This window comes from Quercus lobata, chromosome 9 (assembly GCF_001633185.2).
Source record: "Quercus lobata isolate SW786 chromosome 9, ValleyOak3.0 Primary Assembly, whole genome shotgun sequence".
Classification (NCBI taxonomy): domain Eukaryota; kingdom Viridiplantae; phylum Streptophyta; class Magnoliopsida; order Fagales; family Fagaceae; genus Quercus; species Quercus lobata.
In genome coordinates this window covers 47,718,750-47,725,175 of record NC_044912.1, presented here as the reverse complement: position 1 = coordinate 47,725,175, position 6,426 = coordinate 47,718,750, and the positions used below count along the sequence as shown (strand labels likewise).

Genomic DNA, 6,426 nt, shown 5'->3' with positions numbered 1-6,426 from the left:
GCAAGAAAAACTCCCCATTGTCTGATAGCTGGTTCAAATTTTATTTTCCACCAACCTTGAGATGCGGATTGTGACATTTACTCATAGGAATTTCGTAAAGATGCCGACGTAGATGTGAGAGATGTATGATTTGTGGATAACATTTGCAAGCAACAATGGGGGAGGAATCTACTTCTTGGAACACAAGTTTATTATGGGCCTGCGAGATATTGTCAATGAGGATTTAAGAAAATTAAAAAAAAAAATTATTTTTCTTCTTTTTGCATACAGTATAAATAATCATTCTAGTCCAATCAGCAGTGGATTTGGGATAGAACTTAGAAGGCAAATGGGCATCTGAAGAAAATATGCTCAAGAGTTTCTTAATTTGAATAACATTAGGAACAAGAAGTCAAGAAGACTCTAGAAATTGCATTCCCTTGTAAATGACATAGTTAGAACTTAGAAGGCAAAATCTCCCATACTAGCTTCCACAAGATGATTTTAAGCTTCCACAAACTGTTTCATTCTTTCAGTTGGAGAAGACTGGAAGATGCAAATCTAATTGATTGATGATCTAGATGATTGGCACACAGAAATATTTACTGTTATTAAGGATCCAAATAGATTTGTCTTCAGAGTTAGAGGATGAGAGGTGAATACACAGTATTTGATTAACATTTACCTATCAAAGAGCCTTCTTTATCTATCACGATCACACTGTCTACTTGTGTGCTAAGTTCATAAACCCATTGAATGGAAGGAGTTTAATCTGCCTGCATATTGGGAGTGAAGAGGTAAATAAGAAAACCAAGCCAATAAGATTTTTTTTTAAAAGGCCCTTTTTTAGTTCATCCTCAGCCTTGTAGATTCCTCTCCACAGGTGAGGAATTAGATTTAGGTTGTGAATTTAAGAAAGATGTCTCTCAAATATTTAGCTTTCTATATTTGTACCCAAGTTCTATCTAGATGTGATAACAATTGCCATTCAAGTTTATATAATGTCACATACAAGTTAATTTCTAAGCTTCTTGCTAATTGACTAAAATATATTACTTAATAAATTCATTACACCTTGGCAAGCTGCATTTATTCCTGGGCATATTAGTCAAGATATGCTGATCTTAGTCCATGAAATCATTCATTTAATGAAAAAAAAAAAAAATACTGGTGAAGTTGCTAAATGGATTTAGAAAAGTCTTTTGACAGGGCTGATTTGTCTTTTATACTTGCTGTCAAGAAAATTCTTGGATTTTCCCACAAATAAATTCAAGTCACACGCCAATGCATCTCCATCTCCACTCCCACCTTTGCCATTCTCCAAAATGGAAGTCCTGTTGGTCATTTCCAGACTCACTAGGCTTAAGTCACGTTGACCCCTTATCCCATTTTTATTTATCATGGCAACTAACATTCTCTCTAGACTCTTCATTAGCAAACTGGCTTTTTAAGGGCTGTACAAGTAGGTAGGTGGTGTCCAAGAATCCCTCATCTCATGCTTGTAGATAACCTTAAGCTTTAAAGCACTAGGTTTGGCTGCACGTGCAAGGCACATGCTTGCCATTTTAAGTTATACTTGGAGTTTACTTATAACAAACCAAATCTATAAATCAGTTGATTTTTAAGGTGCTTAGTAATCTTACCATTAATTAAAAGAGTCACCAATTTTAGAGTAATGCTACCTTCATAACATTTTTACAACAATTTCATAACAAATCATAGGTTACTAGTTGTTATTGGTGAATAAAAAAAGCGACGTTAGTTGTGAGCTCACATTGAAACCAATAATAGCTTGCTACCTAAGTTTTGTTTAGAAATTATATTGAAAATAACGTGAACATAACATTACTCTTAATTTTATCATATAAAAATGAAACACAAATATTATTGTAGGAGAATACATATTTCAAATATATGTGTGACCTGGGAACCATACATCATAAAGTAGACCATAGTTGAATTTTTTTTTCCTAATGAATTTATATATATACAGATTCTATTTTAGCCCATTTTATTAAGTTATTTATAGCTATAGTTCATGTCCAATCTAACCCAAAAAAAGATTTCTTACCAGATAACTTGTCAGAGACCAACCTCCCTAGGTCAATAGGAAAGATTGGAACAAAAACTACTATTGATAATAGATGGAAATTTACTTAAAGCAAGCGAGGAGTTCAAATAGTACAATTAGATAACATAAACATGAAAGGCTAATTACTTCAACTTTTTTTCATGTCAAGCAAAGTAAGCTTGCCCATTTAGAATTTGAAAGAGTAACCTTTACAAATTTAAGAATATAAGCTAATAACCCTCGGGCACTATCTAGGCCACGTACACAAACAAGCCATGTTTTCTTATACAGTAGAGCTGCTAATTAAGCCTGTAAAGGTCAAAAGGATCCCAAAAAAAAGGCTTATTGAAGCAGTTCTTCCAAACAATCAAATTGACAAAAGTAACAGCTACCTATAATATCTGTATCTTCATCTCTGTGAGCATGAGAATTAAAAATCTCTTATGTACAATACAGGTTTATTCCATGCTAATTAAGGCTTCATAAACATGATAAATTTTAAAGTGCAAAGAACCACCAAAAAACGTCCATAAAAAGAGATAGTACTCAGCCAAATTGCAAACTGAATGTGCTAAAATTGCCTTCACTTAAGGTGAAAGGTGCTTACAAAGCTTCCTTATTTAACTCTCACAACAAACACCTAAGTCACATGTTATGCACCCCACTACTCTAAATTCTCTGCATAACTTATACAAACCAGCTTTAAGACCAGCTGGTTTGATTTACAAAATTAACCAATCCAAACCAGAGCAAATCAAAGTTAACCCCAAAAAGTCCTAAAAAGCCTATAAGGATTTCAAAATTCAAGAATTTATGAAAGTTGCTAAATGGATTTAGAAAAACCTTTTGACAGGGCTGATTTCAAAATTCAAGAATTTATAGATTGCACCTGATTTGCAGTGGTTTCTTCAACTGCTTGTTCAGAACAAGCCACTGCATAGACAAAAGTATGTGAAAAGAACCATACAAGACCGAAAAAAAAACAGTATTCAATGATTGAACTAGCCAATGATCAGGGTAATGAAATGAAAATTGGAAACCAAACAAGCTGCAAAACCTACCGGCCATCTAGAGACTTGTAAACTCTCTCCCTCTGATAAGTATTCACACATATCAACAGATGCTTCTCTGTAGCCTCTTTCGCATTCAAGAAGAGGTTTAGCCATCCTTTGGGCTTCCTTCTTTTTCAAGCTAACAAAAAGAAAACAATAGAGAAGACATGAACATGATGGCTTCTTGTAAAAATTTCTAACAGATAATTTTACAAGTAATAGTTGAAAATGATTTTGAGTTTTCTTAGAACTAAAATGATGAAATCAAAAAATGATAATTACTGTCATCATCATAGTAAGATGCTTTTCTTATCTTATCTTTTACCTCAATAACCAAACAGTCTCACAGTTAATTACACAAACTTCATTTCATTTTCTTTTGTTTTTGATTTTTTCCTTTTCTGACATTCTTAGGAACCACAACAATCAAACCATGAGACTAGAACATTTCACAACAAAAAGTGTAAAAGGAGAAAATGGTTATTTATGAAACAGAAAGTAGGGGGAAAATATATAATTTGAGGTATCATAATTGGTGTAAGCGTAATATGGAACATATAAAAAGTTGAAATCAAAGAGATCTCCTCTTATTAGTTGTGTAGATGAAGCCCAATTTCACCATTGATGATCCCCAACCCCCTGCCTTTTTTTTTTTTTCTCTTTTGGGTACTACAAAAAGCATTAGAAAACTATAGCCCACAACATTATAATAAATATAGTTGCATCAAAAAACATTCTAATAAACAAACTTCACAACTGATGATTAAAAATGATATGCATACATACTACTTATAATAACTGAGCATCTTATGATAATGACAACAAATGCATCATGCAAACACAATGATCATGATATATCGACCTTCATATTAAATAAAGCATCCAATTACAAGGGTCACAGTGATTTGTGTAAAATCAAGTCTTGAAAGTTGCAAATTTTCAATCTTTATTATGGCATCCAAAACCATTATTAGAGAGGGTCCATATGCTAACACATACAAACTATAAGAGTTTCCATGTCCTCACGAACATTTTAAGTTATTTTTTAAAGCATTTAGTAATCTGCTCCAAGCAAGAACCTTAAAAAATGCTACACAGAAACAATTTTATATATGAGAGCAAATAAAAGAATATGTGTTAAACTAATAAAAGAATTATAAACTTGAATCACACCAGTTCTGAAACTTACTTGACAAGCATGGGATTCTCATCTACCATTCCTATGAACCACAATTTATAAAAGCATGAGAGCAAAGAACATTTGACAACCATAACATTTATGAAAAATTTTGCTTGCAGATTTTTGAAACAAAAGTGGGAGGAAAATATATACAAATAAGTTAGAGAGGAGAAATAGATGAAGGTTAGATTTTGGGAGTGATAAGAATAAGGGAGACTGAAAAAGAAGAACTAGGTATTTATGATGAATTTTTAGACTATATCACCAAGGAATTAAAAAACAGGATCAAACTCTTTAAACACACATAATGAAGTTCATAACAATGAAACAATTGTCAAAAACTCAAAAGTGGATTGTTGTTGGACTCCGTCAAAAAAGAGTAACAGTTGTAGAGCCCCAGATGGCAGGTTAAAGAACCAAAAGATATGAAGAATGCAATTGCAGGAAAATGCCTTCCTCATATGAACCATATATGTCCCTTACAAAAGAACCTGTCTCATTCATATACTCATTACCTATCTCTTCAAGGGAAAAAATAAAAAAATCAACCTTGAGCAATAATTTTATAATTCAAAATCCCACAATTCCAAACTCCCTGCTTACAAATAACAGAACAGGTGGAAAAACCCGAAAATTAAAGTAAAATGATTTGAGTTTAAAAAATCAGTAACCATTAAGACTCGGGTAGAATTTCATCTTCTAAGGGTTTTCCCTGATTTCAACAAATAGAGAGGAAAAGGTTTACGAATGGGAATTCATAGATTGACAGAAAACCATAATGGAAGAGAATATTAGGAAAATAAATCAGTACCTTTTCTTTGATGAAATTAGAGACTCTAGATTGTAGAGAGAACCAACGTCATCTCTACAAAGAAAGAAATTGACTGAAATGTAATGATGAGAATGAGCAGAGAGAAAAGAGAAAAAAGAGGATTTTGGGGGACAGCTGAAATTTGGGATATAAACATATACCGGAGTATTTGTGTAGTTGTGGAGAATATGTGAAAACTGAAAAGGAAAAACTAACAAAAACAGATGCACATAACTCTTTATAAAATACTTTAAAACCCTCACTTAACTTTGGTTTAGAATAGCATTAGATAAATATTACAGTGTTTTAGACAATACTGACTAGTGATAACTAGCTTCTCCTATTCTCTTACAAGTAAAAGAAGATAAGGCGAGACCCATCACTTGTTGAAGAAACATAAACTTAGACTTATGGAAATGCGGCCCAGCTACCCCATCAAATCCAGCTGGAATGATTATACATGTTCCTCCCAAATGTTATTCCCATCTTCATAACACAAAATCTCTGAGGCAGCTGGAGACAGGAGTTGCAATTCTTTTTAATTTGAACCGTTGTTTTAAACTAAGCGATTTCCCACGTCATCGATCTGTGTGCCCGTTCTCATTTACTTTTTATTTTATGAAACATGTACTCATTCTTCTCCAACGGAAATATGAGAAGACCAATCCAAAAAATATTCGATTCTCTTAAAAGAAAAAAATTTGGGTAATTACTGTGTCAATATTTTACTGTTAGATCCTTTTATAATTGTACTTTGATTATATAAGATATTATAAATTCGGTTTAAAATATTATTATCATTTTCGTGTGTGTTCTAATAAGTTTTGTTATTTACTCAAAAAAAATTATTTTTTGTTTAAATTAGATGTGTCAATTTAGTCACTGATCTTTCAAATATATCAATTTTCTTTTTCTTTGTTGAAAATCTTCAAATATACCAGCTTGGTTCTTAATTTTTTGATATTATGTTAAAATAGTCTCTGTCATTAAATGATAAATAGAAAATACTAATGTATTTAGTGGCCAAAATAAAATATTATTTCCATGACACATGTACGGCCATATATGGCCTAAAATTAAAAACTAAAGTGACACAACTATTTTAAAACCTAAATTGCCACGTAGCATCTTATTAAGGAATCCACATAATGCACACACTATCCAAAATCCAAACTCCACAACAATACAAATCATGTATAAAGAAATCTAGGTTTTAAAACTAAAACCTAAATTTAAAAAAAAAATTAAATAATAAAAATTAAATTTGACATTCAAATTTAGGCTTAGGTTTTGAAATAACTAACATGTCACTTAAGTTTTTAATTTAAGGCCA

General features: G+C 31.9%; 1 long non-coding RNA gene across 2 annotated transcripts; it reads right to left on the bottom strand.

Annotated features, from left to right (window-relative positions):
* Nucleotides 1–277: 277 nt before the first annotated feature.
* LOC115959381 lies at nt 278–5,600 on the bottom strand. Of its 2 annotated transcripts, XR_004084861.1 has the most exons (5): nt 4,292–5,600; nt 3,112–3,241; nt 2,940–2,983; nt 665–755; nt 278–556 (listed from the first exon to the last, which is right to left on the bottom strand). It is a non-coding gene; the product is annotated as an uncharacterized LOC115959381 (long non-coding RNA). The 2 variants fall into 2 exon arrangements; XR_004084860.1 differs by lacking the exons at nt 278–556; nt 665–755 and having other exon boundaries at nt 2,606–2,983.
* Nucleotides 5,601–6,426: the final 826 nt, after the last annotated feature.